General features: G+C 33.2%; 1 pseudogene; it reads right to left on the reverse strand.

Moving 5' to 3' along the window:
• The window catches only part of LOC137490698 (bis(5'-adenosyl)-triphosphatase-like), a 322802-nt pseudogene that overhangs the window by 108887 nt on the left and 188915 nt on the right, over nucleotides 1-25000 (reverse strand).

Genomic DNA, 25000 nt, shown 5'->3' on the forward strand with positions numbered 1-25000 from the left:
GACAAAAGCAATCAGCAAGATCCTATCTTTAGCGTGACATGCAGTTGAAGTCAGAATTATTAGCACTTCTGGATTATTTGTCTCCTTGTTTATTTTTTTCTCCAATTTCTGTTGTAAGGAACCATGATTTTTTTTCAACACATTTCTAAGCACAATAGTTTTAATAACTTATTTCTAACAACTGATTTATTTGATCTTTGCCATGATGACAGTAAATAATATTTGACTGGATATTTTTATAAGATACTAAACCTGACAAAAGTCTTGTGGTCGATAAAAGTTTTGTTGCAACAAACAATAACTGGACTTCTAGTTGATCATTTAAAAAAGTGGCAGAAGGTAGATTTTCCAATGAATCATCTGTTGAACTACATCCCAGTCATTCCTTCTTCCGTGGGCCCGACGAAGTTGGACAAAGTTGTCAGCGATTCTTTTTATTGTAAAGTCATGCGAAGTGAAAGTCCCTGTTGCCGATCCATCTTGCAGTGTAAACAAAGCAGCGACGAAACGCAAGCCCTGATAGTCACACAGTGTTAAAACATCTGTGACACGACTACTTTGAAAATCATGCAGTCTGAACTCGGCATTAGACAGTTCAGACATCTCATCAGGTTTAGTTGAAATATATAATTGAGTATCATATGTGTAGCAGTGAAAGCTGATCCGACCCTGGGTACCACCCTAGTGGTAGACAGCTCGTGTACCTTTATTTTTGAGAGTGTATTGAACTTAAAAGGGTTTAATATAAATTGATTTCATTCTATTCAGAATAAAACGAATAAGACTTTCTCCAGAAGAAACAATATCACAGGAGGGCTAATCATTTTGACTTCAACTATACATCAAAACCACATGATAAAGCAAAAATATTATCATCAGCTGTTCGGACTGCTGACTATTTTGGTGTTTTTCTTCACCGCGCTGAACTCTAGCAGGGTGTAATAACCCAATTACAGAGCTTTTGAATTCATTTTTCATTAGTCTGTTGTGATAAACAGCTCAGGCTTGGTGAATAAGTATTTATAAATGCTACAAACAAGATAACATGTTTGGAGGCATCTGCTTTGTTGCGCTGCATTTTCTATTTAATGAGTACATTTGCATAATGTCTGCATTATTAAACTCATCTACCTTGAGGAAAGTATGAAGGAAAGCAGCACACACACACACACACACACTCTTACAGTACACCTCCCTTAAAACACATACAGACACACATACTCTCTCTAACATGCAGGCTCATACAGACACACAGTCACATACGCTATACCTCACTCAAACAAATACAGACAACACACATACAGTACACAGCAAACATATATTTACACACATTCAATCTCACACACCACACACTCTCACATACCTCTCACACACACACACGAAGCCATTTGATCAAGCAGACTTTTTAAAGGGCGCTTAGCATGGAGAAGGAAAGCTCAGTAGAGCAGAGCGAGTGGCAAAGGGCCACCAGATGAATAGTGCAGAAAATTGGAAGGATAAAACGGCTGATTTTAAGAGCAACGTGACGAGGTGCAGTGAAATACAGACACAACTCTGGGGTCACAGTATAACATTCACCACAATTCATATTAGACGATAAAGAACGTGGATTACCTTCTGTATGATTTAATAGTCTCAATTCTACACATGTAATTTAAGCAACAAAACCGAAGCAACAGACCACATATGAATGGAACATTGTACCCGAAAAAGTGGAAATCTATCGTTTACTGTCAGCCATAACATTCTTAAATGACTTTAACATTTTTGTGGATCACAAAACCCTTTTTTTTCCTGCTTTTTTCCAACCCAGGCTCATTCTGGAAACGTAGCCCTGCAGAAGTTTCTGGAGACTGTGAAATACGTCCAGGGAGGTACGTATTTGTGCAGTTTTTGTTTTCGCGAATCCACGAGAGGGCGATGTGCGCCCTTTTTCATGTCTTTTTCACGCCGTTCGCGCCCGCGCTGTTCTCGCGCAAAAAGTCGTTGTAGGCCGCTGTCGAGCGAGCGTCTGTCCGACTGACTAAATGGCTGATTGACTGAAGGATTGACTGGGCGGCCAGCCACCCTCCTCCTCCTCCTTCCCTAAACCCAAGCAACGATTTACAAAAGCCGTGCAGAAAAAAAAGCCTTCGTCCGATTTTGACTACGTTTTCGGATTTAATCGCATTCTCTAGAACTAGCTAACGCTAACTAGCTAACGCCAACACAAACAACTCGCTAAATAATGCTAGCTTTGTGATTGGTAGTTGTGATGAGTGTGGGTGGCGCGAGCAGAGAGCAGCGAGCCTGATGGAGCAAGTGTCGAGTCCCGTAGAGAAGCTCCAGATGGAAACTTTTGTTTTGTGTTTACCTTATGATTAAAGCTGTTGCAAATCCGCCAGTTCCCACTTCTAAATAAGCAAGTTTTAGCTACTTGTACTATAGGAGCCATATTACTTTTCATTTAATTATAATGTTTATTTGTATACTGATTAGTTTTGGGTTTGGCAGTGACGTTTTATGTTTTGGTCACGTGGGCATAACTGGCACCTGCTAGAACATATAAAGCGGTTGCACAATCAAACAGGTGAAGAGGAGAGAAGGAGAGTGGGGTAGCCGTAATTTTGGTTGACGCAAAACGGCACCGCAACGCAACGACACACGCAACCACCATCACTACAACGCAATAATCGGCTCCATACAAAAAAGGTATTCAACTCACAAATTGCTGTATTGTTTGTCATGCTTCAAGTTTACATAAAGTTTTCCTTAAAACATCTTGAGCTCAGTGTGTCTGTCTAAAGCCACCAGCGCGTCACAAATTCAAAGGACCCTCACTGCCTCTCTAGCGTCTTATAGGAGGCATCAGGAAGTCGCAATATGTACAATAAGGAAGCGTTCAGAAAAAAACAAAACACCCACGAAGAAACTCTCCCACTCTATTTCTTTTCTTTTGTTATTACGGAGGACAAACTTGCAAATAACACTGTTTTTCTCTGGTCTACCTTCGACCGGAGCACCTCCAATTCACATTCTGTGAAGTTTCTCTTCTTGCTCGCTCTTGCCATTGCTTTTTTGTTTGGTTTTGCCAAAGTCATTACCATATTTATTAGGGGGAGGTAGCAAGGAGGGGTTTTGCGCTCGTGCATGTTGCGCTCAGTTTCACGTTAATTCGGATGTACAAAGAGAATATGCTTGGGATTCGACACATTTACAGCTTTGTCCATACGCTTTAATAAATAAGTTTTAGTATTAATTTAATGCAAGTCTTCATACATGAGGCCCCAGGCCTGGCTGTGGCTAAACATTTATTTATTTTTTTACTAATGTGTGAGTTGAAGGAAGGCTACGCAGTGGTGCAGTAGGTAGTGCTGTCGCCTCACAGCAAGGAGGCCGCTGGGTCGCTGATTCGAACCTCGGCTCAAACCTTGGCTTTTCTGTGTGGAGTTTGCATGTTCTCCCTGCATTTGCATGGGTTTCCTCCGGGTGCTCCGGTTAACCCCACAGTTCAAAGACATGCGGTACAGGTGAACTGGGTAGGCTAAATTGTCCGTAGTGTATGAGTGTGTGTATGAATGAGTGTGTGAATGTTTCCAGAGATGGGTTGCGGCTGGAAGGGCATCCGCTGTGTAAAAACATGCTGGATAAGTTGGCGGTTGATTCCGCAGTGGCGACCCCGGATTAATAAACTGACTAAGCCGACAAGAAAACGAATGAATGAATGAATGAATGAATGAATGAATGAATGAATGAATGAATGAATTAATTAATTAAAGATAGGTGTGGGGGACTTTTTTACACAAGGCTATGTAGTTTTGGATTTTGATTTCCCTTCATGACAAAAATAATAATTTAAAAACTGCATGATGTGTTTACTTGCTTTATCCATTAGTTTTATTTAAATATGTATGATGATCTGCTGAAATGTTGAGGTATGACAAACATAAAAAAAAGGAATCAGTAAGGAGGCAAAACTTTTCTCTTATATAAATATATTTTCCCCAGCATAATAAGCATCATTCTGCTGAAGGTTGAATGAAAGAACTCAAACCAGAACCTATTTTCTTTAATAATCAGTTTTTCCTCTATGGTCCAAGTCACACTTTAATATCAGTGTCTCAGGTGTTGATCCTCTCATAACTCATCATACTGGTAATTCAGATTTCAGCCAACCATATGAACTTAAAGTACTTTACTTCAAGCTTCATTTACACAAACAGAACAAGAGGAGGAAAAAAAAACAAATCTGCAGCTGCAGCCAAATTCTACTCGTATAAAAGGTCTGCAAGTACCCAGATCTTCTAATGAAAACAGATGTCTTTTAATTAGCCTCTGACGATGAGCAAGTGAGCAAAATGGCCGAAACTGCTATTTATATTGTTTAGGTGCAAATCCAGTCAGACAGGGAGACAAATGCATTTTGTCACAAACAGCTGGCCTCCAATTAAGACATAAAGGGTCAAAAGCAATGAAGGCTCACAGCCCAAACTACCTATTAGAGCCCTGACTCATCCAGCAGCATTTAACAGCTGAAGTTAGAATTATTAGCCCTACTGAATTATTAGCCCCGTGTACATATAAACATTATACCACATAACAAGACCACATAATAAGCCAAGTCAATTTCGCAAGATCAAAAGATTTCGCTTTATGCTGTCATGCATTAACTTGCCATGAATTGATGTTTGATGGATTGTGTGCTGACAATGTACGTATTACTTTTGCTCGAAATATGTCTATTTGTCACCGACTCGGTCCCAGTCATTCCCCTCGCTGGCCAGCAGAGACCGCCATCCCCGGATTTCTAAGCATTACATCATCCACCTAGACTGATTGTGCACACACCTGAATTGAATCCAGTTAACGACCCACGTACCCTTTATAAGCCGCACTCAAACACTCAGTCAGTGCGAAGTCTTGTTTAGCCCCGGCCAGCATTGCTGAGCGTTATTTCCTGCCTGATCTCTTGTATATTACTCCAGCTCGTTTCTGACTCTGCTTCGCCTTCTGCCTGCCCACGACCCAAGCCTGATACACGGACTCTGATACTCGCTACCTGCCCACGACCCAAGCCTGATACACGGACTCTGATACTCGCTACCTGCCCACGACTCAAGCCTGATACACGGACTCTGATACTCGCTACCTGCCCACGACCCAAGCCTGATACACGGACTCTGATACTCGCTACCTGCCCACGACTCAAGCCTGATACACGGACTCTGATACTCGCTACCTGCCCACGTCCCAAGCCTGATACAAGGACTCTGATACTCGCTACCTGCCCACGACCCAAGCCTGATACACGGACTCTGATACTCGCTACCTGCCCACGACCCAAGCCTGATACAAGGACTCTGATACTCGTTACCTGCCCACGACCCAAGCCTGATACACGGACTCTGATACTCGCTACCTGCCCACGACCCAAGCCTTATACACGGTCTCTGATACTCGCTACCTGCCCACGACCCAAGCCTGATACATGGACTCTGATACTCGCTACCTGCCCACGACCCAAGCCTGATACACGGACTCTGATACTCGCTACCTGCCCACGACCCAAGCCTGATACACGGACTCTGATACTCGCTACCTGCCCACGACCCAAGCCTGATACACGGACTCTGATACTCGCTACCTGCCCACGACCCAAGCCTAATACACGGACTCTGATACTCGCTACCTGCCCACGACCCAAGCCTGATACACGGACTCTGATACTCGCTACCTGCCCACGACCCAAGCCTGATACACGGACTCTGATACTCGCTGCCTGCCCACGACCCAAGCCTGATACACGGACTCTGATACTCGCTACCTGCCCACGACCCAAGCCTGATACACGGACTCTGATACTCGCTACCTGCCCACGACCCAAGCCTAATACACGGACTCTGATACTCGCTACCTGCCCACGACCCAAGCCTGATACACGGACTCTGATACTCGCTGCCTGCCCACGACCCAAGCCTGATACACAGACTCTGATACTCGCTACCTGCCCACGACCCAAGCCTGATACACGGACTCTGATACTCGCTACCTGCCCACTCCCTAAGCCTGATACACGGACTCTGATACTCGCTACCTGCCCACGACCCAAGCCTGATACACGGACTCTGATACTCGCTACCTGCCCACGACCCAAGCCTAATACACGGACTCTGATACTCGCTACCTGCCCACGACCCAAGCCTGATACACGGACTCTGATACTCGCTACCTGCCCACGACCCAAGCCTAATACACGGACTCTGATACTCGCTACCTGCCCACGACCCAAGCCTGATACACGGACTCTGATACTCGCTACCTGCCCACGACCCAAGCCTGATACACGGACTCTGATACTCGCTACCTGGCTACGACCCAAGCCTGATACACGGACGCTGATACTCGCTGCCTGCCCACGACCCAAGCCTGATACACGGACTCTGATACTCGCTGCCTGCCTTTGACCCATGCCTGGTAAATCACTCTGTGTCTGTTTGCCGCCAGCCTTGAAACCTTTAATACTACTGTTGATGTGTGTTTGCACCTTTGTGCATATTGTGTATTTGAATGAGAGCGTGATCAATAAATACTGCATAATGGATCCCTCCGTGTCAGTCTCCTCGCTACACTATTATTGTTTGATTTTGTTAGGTTGTAGGTGCATACGCTCTTCTATCATGTTTGTTGTTGTCACGTGGGATTGTTTTGCAATCCTCCACGTGCTTTCGTTGTGTGTATGTGTGTTGATCACGTGAACTCGCCAAACATGGATCAGCTGTGCTAATCAGCAGCCGCAGCTGTTTGTACTCAGTTTAGTGATTCATTGTTAGCTGCCATTTGAATCTTTTTGGCGCAAGACTTCCGGTCTCATTCGCTTCCATTCATTTTTAGACATTAAAAACTGCTCGTTTCGCTGTTTGATGTTGCAAACTGATATTTCCTTGTTAAATTATTCTATTTGGTCTCTATAGTCATGCAAACATTTGTTTGTAGAGCAAGTAGTTTGACCGTTTTTTGCCGTTTATTATTCCTAGTCGTTTCTCCCGCAGGCGACTGAATCGGAAGTTCTAAGACAATCGCAAAAACAGGAGCACTTCCGCATTTTAGAATAAGGTCAATAATCTCTGTGTCTTGTCAGGACCTTTGTTGACAGGACCTTTTTGAACTTCTTGTTTGTTTCCTGATTCGGCGACTATCCCTAACCCAGACGCTGGATTTGTTGAACTTGTTTGCACCTTGTATTATTGACTTTGTTTATTAAACTCACTTGCACTTGGATCCATCTGAGCTTGTTAGTAGCTGACCGTGACACATTTTAGCAGTATGAGCCATGATCAGTGTGTTGACTGCATTTATTTTGCTTTAAAATTAACGTGTGCTAATGTTGCGTGATTAACAAAATGAACAGTGTTGACAATGCATTAGTTTTCCGCTAAAATTAGCTATTGGTAATGTTGAATTGCTTTTGCAACATAATATGAGCTGTCAAACAGCATGGATATTTGTATTTCCTAAAAAAAAAAATAGCAAATTGTGGCGTGGTGTTTTATTGATGACATCACTGGCGACATAACTGGCGACTAGTCAACTTCGACTTTAATAATTTAAAAGTAGACTTCACCTGAAGTCGTTCAATCCCTAATATATATATATATATATATATATATATATATATATATATATATATATATATATATATATATATATATATATAATACGTTTAAATTAGAAAAAATAGGTTAATTAGGGATTGCATAACGGCAGTTTGTTTTGTATAACGGTAGGTATTGTATAACAGTAATGTATAACGATAGTTTGTTAAGGGGGCTAATAATATTGATCATGACATTATTAAAAAAATAATAATAATAAAAGCTGCTTTTATTCTAGCTGAACCAAAATAAATAAGACCTTTGCCAGAATAAAAAATAAGAAATAAAATACTGCAAAAAATTATAATAAATACTTTCATTTGGGAAATATTTGAATAAGAAAAAAAAAAAATCTAATAACTTTGCTTAGCTGGAAAACATTTTTTGGGTCATGCCCAGACCTGCTCTTGACATAACTAACATCTTAAAATTATAGGAGCTGAAATTGTGTAATGTGTTCAAATATACCTCTTGTTTGGCAAAATGGAAGGCAATCTCTGAAAACACTGCGAAGAGCTCAGTCGGAAAAGATCTGGGCAGAGTAAAAGGCTCAGATGGTTCATGTTAAAGGATTATGAAAAGATCACAAGACTCTTGGCATAAATGCGAACACTACAAACAGAGTTAGACGACGTGCCAAAATGAGATGATCTCTGGAGGTGGTTTGTTTCATATCGCCAAAGGTATTTTTAGCTGTGCGTTTAAGTGAAATTAATGCAAATAAAATCAGGTTCATTTAATTAAAAGGTAACTTAAAGAGGGTTTGCTATAATAATAATAATAATCAAAATAATAATAAATAATAATAATAATAATAATAACACCAACAATAATAATAATACATGTTACATTGCATTCAGCTCTTATTATTGTTATTATTATTTTTATTATGATGATGATGTCGATGATGATTATTATTATTATTATTATTATTATTATTGTGCTGTATATAAATTAAGTCAAATGTTGCTAAAACACATGCAGAATATATACATTTGTTCCGTAAATGTCAGTTTTTACAAAAAAATAAGTAAATAAAAATAAAAAAATATATTTTTTTCTCAAAATGTAATGGTTTCTTTATCTCAAAACATAATTTAATGAGTTTATTCACAACATTTTTATTCTCAATATTTTAAACAACTTTATTTTTGAAATTCAATGAGTTTTTTTTTTCTCTAAATTTCAGTTTTTTATTTTTTGCAACTCAAAGACGAAATGTATTTTTCTTTTTTTTTAAAAATTACATTTTTTTTTTTCATATTAGGATGACTTTAATTGCAAGATTGTTTTATTATTGCTTGGTCCAAATCTTAAAATTCTTCAAATTTTCTTTTTGGCTCAGTCCCTTTATTATTCTGGGGCCGCTACAGTGGAATGAACAGCCACCTTATACCCCATATGTTTTACACAGCGGATGCCCTTCCAGCCGCAACCCAGTACTGGGAAACATCCATACACACTCATTCACACTCATACATAGCAGATTTAGCTTATTCAATTCACCTAAAGCGCATGTCTTTGGGAGAAACCGGAGCACCTGGAGGAAACCCACACGAACACGGGGAGAACATGCAAACTCAGAGACAGAATGCTAAATCACCCAGCCGGGGCTCAAACCAGCAACCTTCTTGCTGTGAGAAGATTGTGCAACCCACTGCGCCACTATACTGCTAATAATAATAATAATAATAATGATAATAATAATAATAATAATAGTAATAATAATAATAATAATAATAATAATAATAATAATAATAATGATAATAATAATTGATTAGGTTAAGTTAATAGTTTTTACACATTTAAGCAAATTCAACATAAAACAATTATGTTGCCCTAAAAAAACAACTTAAGAATTGTTTTGTTTAAGCTCATTTTAAATAAGTAAAATGCATGACTTTAAACATGCCTTTAAACTTTTTTACCTCTAAATGTGACATTTTCTTTTCTCATTTTACAACGACTTACATTTCAAGAATATTAAAAAATAAATAAATTAATTTTAATTTAATTTAATTTAATTTAATTTAATTTAATTTAATTTAATTTAATTTAATTTAATTTATAGCTTGGCCCAAATATTGAGATGGTTTTCTTTTATTTATTTTCTTTATAACAACGTTTTGCTTTAGTCCTCTTCTGTAATAATACAAATGCATTATTATTATTATTATTATTATTATTATTATTATTATTATTATTAACACTTAACTTAAAATGCAGATTATTAAGACAATTAAGATTTCCCCCCAACAATTTAATTTTTAAAAGGTAGATTAAACAAACAGCAAAAGTCATTTCTTGAGTGAAAGTAGTGTACTGCACAGAGATATTTACTAAGATTAGCAATGCAAAGAAAGCATCTGAAAACCCTAAAGTCTCAAAACGACAACATCTTCGCTCACAAATGATGATGGAACAACTTCGGCATCCATCATGCAACGGCAAACAGTCCAAACACAACTCATTTCTGCTAGTAATGACGAATATGCTCAGGAGATTTTTAACTGCGAAGCATCACAAACTGCAGGCAAGATAAATAACCATCCAAAAGCAAGACAAATGACTAAGTTCTTAAGTCACTGCGCAGTTTTCTGCTAGACCGAGTATACGGGAAGCCAATTTCACTGCATGAATACTTGATCTGTCTTCTGTCTTCATATAGCTCCAGGCTGAGAGGTTAGTAAAAAAAAAAGATGTATTGGTTTCTATAGAGTGCCGCTCCTTTATTCAATCATAGATCCATTTTATTTATTTATTTATTTTTTGTCTTCCTTGTACTGCCGGCTCTGAGCACCTGATTGTAATAATGCGAGTGATGAATGGAGCCCAATGCTTTAGCATAGCAGATGCGCTATATGCAAGCAATAATCTGTTTTCATAAAGGAACTAGGCAGCGCTCTAATTTAGAATAACTCTATGTTCTAAATTAGTTTATGAATTATGAAAAGTGCGCAAGTCTGTTTTAAGAACACTTGGAGTTGGATTTGCTGTAGTGTGGGCTTTGTGTTATATCCCATGTGGTCCACAGACATACAGTTTGTTTATTTACATTCATTCATTCATTCATTCATTCATTCATTCATTCATTCATTCATTCATTCATTCATTCATTCATTTACATTAATTTGTTTGTTTGTTTATTTGTTGATTCATCCATCCATTCATCCATCCATCCATCCTTCCTACTTATTTATTTATTTATTTATTTATTTATTTATTTATTTATTTATTTATTTATTTATTTATTTATTTATCATTCATTCATTCATTCATTCATTTGCTTATTTATTTACATTGTTTGTTTGTTTATTTATAGGTTCAACCATCCATCCATCTTTTTATTTATTTATTTATTTTTATTTATTTTCTCTCTTTAATTTTTATTTTTTTGTTTATTTTCATTCATTCATTCATTCATTCATTTATCCACCCATTTATTTGTTTATTTATTTACATTCGTTCATTTATTTATATTTATTTTTTGTCCATCCATCCATTCATTCATCCATCCATCCATCCATGCATCTATTTATTTATTTATTTTGTTTTTTATGTTACTTCAATCATTCACTAACTATTTTTATCTATCCATCCACTTATCTATTCATTCATTCATTTATTAATTTTCATTTATTCATTTTTACTTATTTACATTTATTTACTTGTTTGTTAATTTATTGGTCTATCCATCCATTTATTTATTTGCATTTTTATGTATTTATTTAAATTCATTTAGTCATTCATTTATTTATTTTTTGTCTGTCTGTTCGTCCGTTTGTTTGTTTATTTGTTTGTCTGTTTTCTTTAATCATTTATTCATTTATTTTTACTTTCATTTATTTATCCATTCATTCGTTCATTTAGGACAGGTTTCTGTTTTGTACATAATCGCTGCCTATTGGCAAAATAGTCTATGTAACATTGACATTGTAGTGAGCAATTGTATTCCCTAAAGCTTTTATGAAGCCTAATTTACACTGTAGTACAACTTACTGAACACTATATTGTCACAACCCAATGGGGGGAGGGAACAAAATAAAACGGAAGAGGATAAAAGAAGAAAAGAAAAGCATAGTCTACAATTTCTTGTAATTTAGCAAGTAATGGGTTGCCTGTACTATTTGATTTAATTGATTATTTTATTACATTGTGGGGTGATGAATGAATGAATGAGGTAACTTTAATCAGAAATTTAAACTAAGGATAAATGATTCATTTATTTATTCATCAATACATTTGCAGTCAGATTCAATGTGCACAACATATATATATATATATATATATATATATATATATATATATATATATATATATATATATATATATATATATATATATATATATATATATATATATATATAATTTTTCTTGATTGATTGATTGATTGATTGATAGATTGGAAGATATTAGAATTATTTATAAAGAATGGTGTGATGCTTATTAAATAAATGCCCCCTTGGTATGAATGAATAATTTCTCAACAATACATTTTTTGTGTAATTATACCTGATGTTTATATGCTTATTTTGAAGCAATGTACTACTGCTTTATGGGCACAAGGTTCGTCTAGAGAAAAAAGAGGAGAAAAAGAAATCCATTTCTCTTTGACCACGTTTGTATTGACAATCTGCACCATCTTATTGCAGGCACACACCAGCTGAAAAATAGCTTGCGATATTAAATTGGCAAATAAAAATAAAGATTAAAAGAGGCTCTGCAGGGACAACTCACAATCGTTTTTCCCCATTTTACACCAGCTCTGTTTGGGGGCATTTTTCAAAGCACATCAAATCAGCCTCTAAACTGTCCTGACTGTGCGACTTTGGGGCAATCAATAATTCATGGTGCTTATTTTATACATGATTTAGAAACTGGTCAGGCAAGATGGCAGCTGGCCTCAAGATGGTGCTGAATGAAAATCCCAACTGTCTGCTCCAAATGAACCATCTTCGGCCCAGATCGAGAAAAACAGATGAACTACAGCTCAGCAACAGACGAGTAAATCTGATCTGCATTGTGGGATGAAATGCTTGCTCTAAATATACCAAAGAAACACTACTGTACAACACTCTGTAGTTCACCATTCATAGTTTAACTGTCAAGTATTATCACACGCAATCTAGTAAATATCAACTTTAAAGGTGCTGTAATGTGGATTGATTCAATATGGTAAATTGTTCTCTGATATCTAATCTAGTAGGTCTGTGGCTTAGAGAAGTTCCAAAATTTTCCAAAAAGTGTTTATTAGCTCATTTTAACTAGAGTAATTACTCCTAGAGTAAAAAGCATGGTTTTGATTATATTTGGAAAGATCGTCGATATTAATGAGCTTAAAAATAAACTAAATAAAAAATGTATAAATAAAATAATAAATGGATGGATGGATGAATGTACCAATAAATAAAAAACAACAACATGAATAAATAAATAAATAAATAAATGGATGGATGGATGGATGAATGGACCAATAAATAAACAAACAATTACATGAATAAATAAATAAATAAATAAATAAATGGATGAATGGACCAATAAATAAACAAACAACTACATGAATGAATAAATAAATAAATAAATAAATAAATAAATAAATAAATAAATAAATAAATAAATAAATAAATAAATAAATAAATGGATGGACAGACCAATAAATAAACAAACAACTAAATTAATAAATGAATAATAAATAAATAAAAAAAACAAAAAAAAACAACTAAATAAATAAATGAATAATACAAAAATAAATAAATAAATATAAATAAAAGTAACAAACAAACAAATAAATAAATAAATAAATAAATAAACAAACAAACAAACAAAAAAATAAATTAATAAAAAAATAAAAAAATAAATACAACGGACAGACAGATGAGTGGATGGATGGATGGATGGATGGATGGATGGATGGATGGATGGATGAAACAATGAATAAGCGAACAACTAAATGAATAAATGAAAAAAAAAATCAATAATACATAAATAAATAAATCAATTGATAGATGGATAGATAGATGGATAGTTGAACAAAACAATGAATAAGCAAACAACTAAATGAATAAATAAAAACAAGTAAATGACTAAATAAATAAATGACTAAATAAATAAATGAATAAATAAATAAATAAATAAATAAATAAATAAATAAATAAATAAATAAATAAATAAATAAATAAATAAATAAATAAATAAATAAATAAATAAATAAATAAATAAATAAATAAATAAATGGATGGATGGATGGATGGATGGATGGATGGATGAACAAACCAATAAATAAACAAACAAGTAACTAAATAAATGCGACCTTAGTTGGCTAACGTTTTTGGAAATGCACCCCAGGTAGGATGGCCAGCTTCAGCCCAGATCCACTGTAAGGCTGAGCTCAAGAAACCTCGGCCAGACGAGTGAATCAGAATAGCATTGTGTGATGGTGTTGTGGGCAGAAGTGGTGATTTAGAATGGGTGTTTGGCAGCGAGCTGGAACTCAAGCATTGCCATTAATCGAATGACAGCGATGCTGTTTTTCTCTGCGGTGGAGGATTGATGTTCTCCGCGTGCTGTGTGGGGCTAATGAGCATGAGGGAGATGAGACGTAGGGGAAAAAGCAACATTAACAACACCAACAAATAGACAGGAGGACCAACAGCTTCCAAACCCATCCATTAAGCACTAGTGAATATTTATTGTGCTGCTCAACCTCTTTTTTGGCTTAAAAACAACCTTTCTAATCTAATGGAGGGTTCTTAAAAAAAAATCTACTCTAAAAACTATAAAACACTGAAAAAATAAATAAATAAAATGGGCTGTTTTGGTTAGAAAAACCTTTCCAAAGAAAATAGAATGCAGAGTGAAAAAAAAAATTTTATACCATCGGAATTGTGCTAAAATAAAGTGGCTCTACCTTGTGAAGCTAATACGGAAGTAACTGAAACTGCAATTCCTCGAAATTACACTAGGCCTGGCTCTATAATAGAGCACAAGGGTACCAACAGGCCCAAAGAGTTACATAAGGTGGAGCTAGATGCGCAGATGAATGCTATTGGTTTACAGAGAAACATCACGGGCAGAAGAAGAAGAATGAAAACAAAGGAAGCGCCATTTTTGAAAAACACAGCCTAGACATTATACTGTAATAATATATACATATAATAACAAGCCATAGTTGACCCGTGTTCAAGCTAACCTTGTCGTCATCTTGATGAACAGCCACAAGTCCAAGAAGAACAAAATCTGCTGTCGGTATTATTAGTTCTAATAGTTAAAGTAATTATAATAGATAATACTATTAGTATAAACAATATATATGCATATATATATATATATATATATATATATATATATATATATATATATATATATATATATATATATATATATATGTATGTATATAGAATACAATTTTACAATTATACAATTATACGATTATATCTTACTTTTATTGATTTTACTACTTTATTGCCAGACTCTTTTTGGATACTAAATCTAAGATGTAGGAACGAAAATAACCGAAACTAAACTAAATCCAGTTGACATTACTCTACTAGACACAGTGTGTACACAGTGTGAGCACCAGTAACTCTCTGTTTATTTGAGCATGTTAATTGTGAGGGAATGTTTACTCGGTGTCAAGGGTCTCAGTGTGCAGCCACTTCTATTTACATAAATCCGCCCTGATGAGTCACGTGACCTTGAGGAAAGCTGTATAATGACTTCAGTCCTGCCTGTTTGCCACAAATGAATGAGGGTATAAGTGAGAAGACTGAGGAAATTCAATTAGCAGGTTGTTGCTGCTTGCCTTTCCTGTAAACATGTTCTTTTTTCCTGTATAAAGTTATTCATAATTTGTTCCTTGCAAAATACACACAGCAGCATCGGTTAAAACTAATTAAGTTGTGACTTGCTGTACAACAAAAAGCAAAAAACTAACAAATAAATACATAATAATAATAATAATAATAATAATAATAATAATAATAATAATTAGCTATTATTAAAACATGAGCAAATGATTTTTTTTTTCTGGGTTAGTTTTTTTTTTCAGTTTTTCAAGGCATTAGTTGCACACTTTTCCTTTTATAAATGGTCAGTTTGTAATGAAAGTAGATTACAGATGCAATAGCCTTCAGTGTTTCATTCCATGAAACCAGACCTCTAATAAAGAACACTGAGCTCTCAACAAAACAAAAATAAAAACAAAACAAAACAAACAAAACATAATAAATTAAACAAAAACAACCATTAAACAAAAAATTAAACAAAACAAAGAACAAAATAAAAAAGCAAAACAAAACAACTAAATAAACAAAACAACAACATAAACAGAACAAAAATAAATCAAATAAAACCTAATAAACTAAACAAAACAAGCAAAACAAAGCAGACAGAACAACAAAACAGAACAAAACAAACAACAAAAAAACTACAAAAACAAAACACAAAACAAGCAAAAAAAAAAACAGAACAAAACAGAACAAAAAAGCAAAACAAAAACAACAACATCAACAAAACAAAAACAAAAGAAACAAAACATAATAAAAGAAACAAAAACAAACAAAACACACAAAACTAAAAGCTAAAAACCAAAACACAAAACAAGCAAAATAAAACAAAACAGACAAAATAACAAAACAGAACAAAACAAAAAGAAAGCAAAACAACAAAATAAACAAAACAAAAAACTTGTTTTGTAATCAAAACAAAAAACAGACAGAACAACAAACAAAACAAAAACTACAATAAACAGACATAACAAAAAATAAATAAATAAATAAACAAAATACTAAAATAATAAAATACTGAAAAACAAAACAATACAAAAAAAGAGTAGAAAAAGAAAATAAACAAAAAACAAAGCAAAAAAAGGTATTATTGTAAACACAGGCTGTTTTTTTTAATAGATGCCAGATGAGCAGTCAAACGCTATGATACTTACTCAAACAAGCTTGTTAAGAAAAAAATAACTTTTACATTCTAAAAGAGCAGGCACTGTGACTCAGGAAAACATGCCACTTATTTATTTTAAGACCTCTCCAGACTTGTGCTACAATACTGTAGCACTCAAACGGAAAGCAATTTTTAGTTTTAGTGGCTTTACAAATTTTCTAGAAGAAAACTGAAAGATCAGTTTTTAACTGCTAAGAGAGACTAATGGTGCTTCTGTTGATCTTTCAACGCATGTAACATTAAAAACATCCTGCTTTTTCTGTAGCTTTAAACATACAAACCATTATAAATAAAACATTTATTTAATAAGGTTTGGATTTTAGATGGCAAATATTATAAAGTCCAGTAAAATTTGTGTTTTCAACAGAAGAAAGAAGGTCACAAAGGCTTAAAAACATTTAACATTTGTTTTGTTTTAACATTTTGCATTGTTTTAAAATAATAATGGATTCAGTATATTGTAAATTAGAGATTTGTTGTGTCATTCTAGTTTAAGGAAAATTAATGTACATGCATGACATGTACACACGCAATTTTAAATTGAGTCATATACAATTCTCAAATGAAGATAGTTCGAAATATTAATATGAATCATTTAAAAAGTAATGACCCCTTTAACACTTTAAACCACTTAACTGTCCAAAAGTAACACATTGTAATGTCTAAACAAGAATGGGCTGCTCATGTTCCAGAAATCCGGCGATTTGCATTGGAATTCTGTCAGGAGCGATTGGAAATCAGCCTTATCCCATTGCAATTAACATAATTAACACTAGTGCCATTTGAATACAGCTCCGCACCTCAGGCCACAGGCAGGCTGCTAGACATGCATAATTAATATGCCTTACCACATGCAATTAAATATGACTTCACACATGAAAGACAATGTAACTGATGTATTCAATTAGATAATATGCACAAAGTAGTAGAGCAAACGCGGAAAGGCCACAGAAATCCCTCAAATTCAGGAGCTGAGCTGTGCGGAGACAGATAAAGGTTGATGTCGTTTGTTTTGTTCTTAATAAACGTGTCTTGCGTTTCCGTGCACGGTTTATCAGTGTGTGTTATTAACTTTCTATTGAAAAAGACTGTATTTGTTGTATCGTGGATCATCAATTTGTATTTATTTGTTCTGATTATGAAGCTATTATGAAGAATTTAAATTGCGGCACATATACATATAAGCAGTTTAGTAGTTTTAGCACTGAAAGTTATATTGTACTGAGATTTGTGTTGTTGTTGTTGTTCAAGTACTAAAATAACTAAAACTATTATATCGTTATTATATTATTTAAAAATGCAAAAAAAAAAAAAAAGAAAAAAACCGAATGAAATGAAATTGGAACATTTCAAAAATATACGATGAAGCCGGACAAGTATTCATAGCACTTCACTTTTCCCACATTTTTTATGTTAGCCTTTTTCCTCATAATTCTACACACAATACCCCATAAAAGGCATACACCTGTCTATATACGGTCCCAGGGTTGACAGTGCATGTCAAAGCACAAACCAAGCATGAAGACAAAGGAATTGCCTGTAGAACTCAAAGACAAGATTGTCTCGAGGCACAAGGCTGCGGAAGGATGTTTTTTAGCAGCAGGAACTTGAAGACTAGACCGGATAGAGGGAAAGATGAATGCAGCAATGTACAGAGACATCCTGAATGAAATCCTGCTTCAGAGTGCTCTTGACCTCAGACTGGGGCGAGACAGCAGGACAATGACCCAAAGCACGCCGCCAAAATATCAATAGAGTGACTTCACAACAACTCGGTGAATGTCTTTGAGTGGCCCACCCAGAGCCCAGACCTAAATCCTATTGAACATCTCTGGAGAGATTTAAAAATGGCTGTACACCGTCGCTTCCCATCCAACCTGATAGAGCTTGAGAGGCACTGCGAAGAAGAATGAGCGAAAATTCCCAAAGACAGGTGTGCCAAGCATGTGGCATCATGTTCAAAACGACATAAGGCTGTAATTTCTGCCAAAGGTCCATCAACTAAGTATTGAGCAAAGGCTGTGAATACTGATGTACATGTGATTTTTCAGGTTTTTTATTTTTAATAAATTTGCAATAATTTCAAAAAATCTTTTTCACATTGTCATTATGGGGTATAGTGTGTAGAAATTTGAGAAAATAAATTAATTGAATCCATTTTGGATTTCCATTCCATTTTTTTATTTTTTTTATTTGTGAATTGCGAAGTACCGGAACAGATCGGGATAGTGGAGAAAAAGTCGAGAGATAGTGGGGTGGGGGGTTTGGTGGTGTATGGCTGTCACGGATAAAAGTGAAGAGCTCGGGGTGGGGGTGGGGGGATTGGGGTGGTTAAGGAGGGGGATTGGTGAAATGAGGTGCCAGATCAGATTTCAGAGGTGCCGGATTCGGCGTGTTCCGGCACAAATTAAGCCATGGCCGTAAAAAATTGTGGAAAAAAGTGAAGCGCTATGAATACTTTCTTGATGCACTGTACTTACATAGAACCAAAAATACCAAAATTGAAAGAAAGAAAGAAAAAAAGAAAGAAATCAACTAAAGAAAAAATAACATGAAAAATAAGAAGTGATAGAAAGTAAAAGAATGAAAGAATGAAAGAAAGAGTAAATCCAAACGTGAGCGTGAAACCTGGCGTACGCAAAGTTGTGCGTAAACAGCGTTGATACATGAGGTCCCTGGTGTTGGTTAGGACAAAATATGGGAAATATTTCTTATATCGTGTGTCGTTGGTTTTACTTAGGACATGGTTTGGGTTTGATAGTCAGGTATGTTTCTGTTGGCATCGTCAATCTGGTAAGAGGAGGGGCAGAGAGAAAAAGTGTTTTGAACAAGGAGTGCAATACCTAGCCCAACCACTGGGTGTCAAACTTAGATGCTACATCTTTAAAGGTGTTGTGTGTAAATTTTTTACCTTTCCAAAGCATAAAAATACCATAATATACCTTTCACCTTTAAGTGAAAGTGTGAGTGAAAAAGTGCAAGTCCTAAAGCAATAGAAGCATCAGAGTTGATCTGCAGTCAGTCAACATTATAAATGTTCACAACTAGGCATTATATTTAAGGAACATGCTAAGTGGACATTCGTGTTTGTCAGTCAGTGAGTGTCACTGCAGCCACTAGATATGGACAGAGCATTTAAAGCAGACACATGCATAATTGACATGCTCAAAGGATTCAGGACTGTAAATGAAATACAATTATTATTTAATACACGATAAGTGTCACAGAAGCCTCATGATAAATTTAGAGGGAGCTTATTAAGAGCCTACCTTCACCGTCTGTCCCGCCTCAGGTCCGTCCTATTGGGAACAGAAGCAGATAATTAGTTGGGATTTCAGGAAAACCTCAGTCAATAATTCAACAGCATTTTAATTTCAAATGAATCGCTGCACTTTCACGCGACCACATGGATGTCAAAGTGCTTCTTTCTTTTCTTTTCTTTTCTTTTTTTTTCATTTCTTTTTTTTTCACACTTCTTTGGGTCTGTTACTAGTTTTTTTTTGCCAGTAGAGAAAGAAAAAAAATGTTTTAAATTCAGATGCAATTATCATAAATGTTAACAATTTATTTTATTATTATTTTTTTTAAGGCATTAGCACAATTATAATAATTCATATGATTGTTTGGTGACCATAATATATATATATATATATATATATATATATATATATATATATATATATATATATATATATATATATATATATATATATATATAYACATATATATATATATACAYATATATATATATATATATATATATATATATATATATATATATATATATATATATATATATATATTGATGTTAAATCAAAATGGCCAATGATTTTACCTTTTTAACATCACTGATTATTAATTAATTAATTAAATAAATAAATAAATAAATAATAAAAATTTAAATTTAAATTTAAATTTAAATTACAAAAATAATAAAATAAATAAATAATTATTACAAAAATAAACGAAACTAAACTAAAATACAACAGAATACAAAAAAAAAACAGAAACAAAAATTTTGTGTTGTCACGTTTTTTTTATTTTCATATCAAAATGAAACACCTCAGATTCATCGCCTGTTTAGAGAGACTTTTAACTTATTTCATGAAAGCAAGCAGATCTAATCTTATATCAACTCCTGCTGCAAAGGATTCTGATGATTCACTTTTGTCTTATCAAATTAAACCTTTTTTTTTCTTCTGCTGTCAGTAGGTCTGTCTTGAAACATGAAACAAATCCCAAACAAGCAAAATACGACATCAAATTTATTCTAAAATGTTGGAAATAAATAAATAAAGAAAGAAAGAAAGAAAGAAAGAAAGAAAGAAAGAAAGAAAGAAAGAAAGAAAGAAAGAAAGAAAGAAAGAGAGAAAGAAAGAAAGAAAGACGGGTGGACAGATAGACGGACAGACAAACCAAAAATAAAAGTAAAGAAAGAAAAAAAAGAAAGAAAGAAAAAGAAAAATTATGAAATCAAACCTCATATTGAGCTTCCATAAAACACCTCTATAAATAGTCACAAACAGAGAATGAAAGACATGGTAAATCTATTATAAAATATTAGCATTACTATACCTGTATGCAGATAGTGAGGGAGGAGGCCTGGAAGTGTTTCTCGATTAGACTGGAAACTCTCCGGGTGGTCATGAACAGATCCGTCACTTCATCAGGATGAAGATCCCGAAACTTCTCGACCACACTAAGAGGACACACTAGAACATCTGCAGTTGGAGCTGGTCAAGGAGAAAACTGAAATGTTTTCCTAAACATATTGTTTTTATGATCCATAGTTAAGGTCGGGCTGTTAATTTCTAGTATTTTGCACAATGAATTCAAAATGTCTTAAATCAAAATCTCTAATGATTCAATCTTTTTAACATCACTGTCTACATGAATGAATGACTGAATGAATGAATGAAAAAAAATGAACTGATTTAATCCATAATAAATAAATAAATAAATAAAATAAATATCACCTGAATTAATCCATAAATAAATAAAATGATTGATTAATAAATATCACGTAACTTAATCCATAACCAAAAAAATATTGACCCAACTAAAAAGAGCAATAAACAAATTAAATAAATACATAAATAAAAAAGATCACCTACATTAACCCATAAATAACTAAATAAATAAATATCACCTGACTTAATCCATAAATATTAAATAAATAAATAAATATAGCCTGCATTAAACCATAAATAATTAAATAAATAAATAAATAAATAAATATTACATACATTAACCCATAAATGACTAAATAATATAAAAATATCACCTGACCTAATCCATAAATAAATATTAATCACTTAACTAAAAAGAGTAACAAATAAACAAACAAGCAAGCAAACAAACAAATAAATAAATATAGCCTGACTTTATCCATAAATAAATACATTAAATATTTGATTATTAAATATCACTTAACTTAATCTATAAATAAATAAATACTGACCAGACTAAAAAGAGTAACTGACAAACTAAATAAATACATAAATAAATAAAGATAACCTACATAAACCCATAAATAAGTAAATAAATAAATATGACCTGACTTAATCCATAATAAATAAATAAATAAATAAATAAATAAATAAATAAATAAATAAATAAATAAATAAATATGACCTGACCTAATCTATAAATAAAAAATAAATATAATAATAAAATAAATAAATAAAAAACATTTTAAAAAGTCCAAAAAGAAATAATTACTGAACTAAAAAGAGTAACAAACAAACAAACAAACAAACAAACAAACAAATACATATCACTTTAATAAATCTAGAAAAATGATGAACTCAATAATAACAACTACAAGAGGACAAAACAGAGATGAGCTCAACATATAAACGAAAAGAAGCTTGTGGACACTGGATTATTGTTTTTTTCTTCTCCAATCCCTGTCCTGAATACTAATAAAACAAGATCTACAGCTCACACACACACACACACACACACACACACACACACACACACACACACACACACACACACACACACACACACACACACGAACTGATAAACCTCTCCACACACAAACCCACATCCTTTGACACAAGCAAAATAGAGCAGACCCTTGGTGCCAGACAAATTATGGGAATATCAATGGTTCTGATGTGGGAGAGAAAGGCCCGATTTGAATTGGAAATGGATGAATGATTCTGATAGGCATCGGCACTCGAAAGAGAAAAGCAGAGAGCGCCCTGCTTGACTCCAAACAGATTTTATTAAAGAAGATTCATAACATCTCATATCGCTCGTCTCGTTTTGTTTTGTTTTTTTATATACTTGATTGTCATTTTCGTCTTCCTAAATGCTCAGTTTCTATTCTTCCTGTCCTTTACCCTTCAAAACAAATCAAAACATTTGCACTGCAAATCAAACACAATCGCTGGCATGCAATAACCCACATTGGAAAAATAAGACATGTTATCTGAGCTTTGATGGTGGCATCTTATATACAGTAAATGATAGGATTAACACAATAATATAAAGAATCAGAAACCATGCAGAGGATATTTTGTTGTTTTGTTTTTTCTAAAGCTTATTTTTGAAAAACTTTTTTATTATTATTTGCTAATGATGCTGTAAAGGAACCAGCATTACTATAATGCCCATTTGATTACAAAAACTTTTAAAACGCCATATTATGCATGCCAGTACTTGCCAATGAGAATTTGTAAACAAACAAATTAATGCATGAATGAATGAATCACATAAAATTTTATTAAGTTACAAAAAAGTAATATAGACAAACTAATTAATTAAAGAAATGAAGTAAAATAAAAAAACAACAACATAAAAACAGATTAATGAATGAATAAATGAATCAATCAAATAAAATGTTATTAAATTGATATAGAAGTCGAATAGGCAAACAAACTAATAAATAAGTTAATTAATTAAAAAAATAATAAAAAAATATATAATAATATAAAATTGAATAAATCAATGAAAAGAAAAATAGACAAACTACTAAATAAATTAATGAACTAATTAAAAAAATTAAGTAAAATAAAACAAAATAATTTAGAAATAAACAAACAGATAACTGAATTAATAAATGAATCAATTAAAATTGTATTAAATTAAGAAAGAAAGTAAAATAAACAAAGTCATAAATAAATTATTAAATAAAAACAGAGTAAAATATTATAAAATAAAACAAAATAATGTAAAAATTAATGAATGATTGACTAAAATTTATTTTATTAAATTAATAAAGAAAAATAGACAAACAAACTTATAAATAAATTAAGTAATTAAAAAATAAAGCAAAATGTAATTAAATAAATAATAAAATAAATAAATAAATGAATTAATTAATCAAATACAATTTTAATAAACTATGAAAGAAAATTAAAATAGACAAACTAATAAATAAATAAATAAAAAACAAAGTAAAATAAAACAAAACAAAACAATATAAAAATAAATGAATGTCTGAAAAAATTTATTAATTATTCAAATAAAGGTTTATTGAATTATTAAAGAAAAGTAAAAATAGACAAACAAACCAATAAATAAAATTAAATATTTAAAAAATAAAACTAAAAAAAGAAAAAAATTAATTAATAAATAAATAATTAATCAAATACAATTTTGATAAATTAAGAAAGAAAAGCAAAATAGACAAACAAAGTAATAAATAAATAAAATAAAAAAATAAAACAAAATATTATAAAAATAAATTAATAAATATAGTTTTATTCATTTAAGAAAGAAAAGTAAAATAGACAAACAAATAAAAAAAATAATAATAATGTAAACTACACAAAATAATATTTAAAAAAAATAAATATATATATGTTAAAATAAATTAAATGCATTTGCATTTGTGTTTCACTCTGTGCCTCCAGCTGAAAAAAAAGTGAACTATATGCAGTAAAAGTGCACTACATCCCACACTCCAGCAGCAGGACTGTTGACAGTGGTTGCCCGGTAACAAAAAGGCACAGTGAACTACAACTTTTCCAGTCAACAAAAAGGCAGTTTGGTGTGATTTTCAGACCTGAAGCAGTGGGTTTTCAGTGTGATCGGCCCTTGAATGTGTACAGCCTTCATGAAAGTACATAAACAGACAATTATTATTTCTTATTATGAGCTCATTTTAGAAACAAGTCACCAAACTTCAAGATGAAAACTTAAATAAAAAAAATAATAAAACATTTTTTTGTGTTTTGGCAGCACGGTGGTGCAGTGGTTAGCGATGCCGCCTCACCGCAAAAAGGACACTGGTTCGAGTTATAAGTCAACAGAATGGTTAAACATACTGATTTAAAAACTGTTCTTCAAACACATTTCCCCCCCCTATACATTCATATATAACAGCATGAGGTCTACGAGTTGCACACCCATAAAATTAGCCTACGTATTTTCAAACAAAACTCAAATACGTGCCTGCATTTAAA

This window comes from Danio rerio, chromosome 11, assembly GCF_049306965.1.
Source record: "Danio rerio strain Tuebingen ecotype United States chromosome 11, GRCz12tu, whole genome shotgun sequence".
Classification (NCBI taxonomy): domain Eukaryota; kingdom Metazoa; phylum Chordata; class Actinopteri; order Cypriniformes; family Danionidae; genus Danio; species Danio rerio.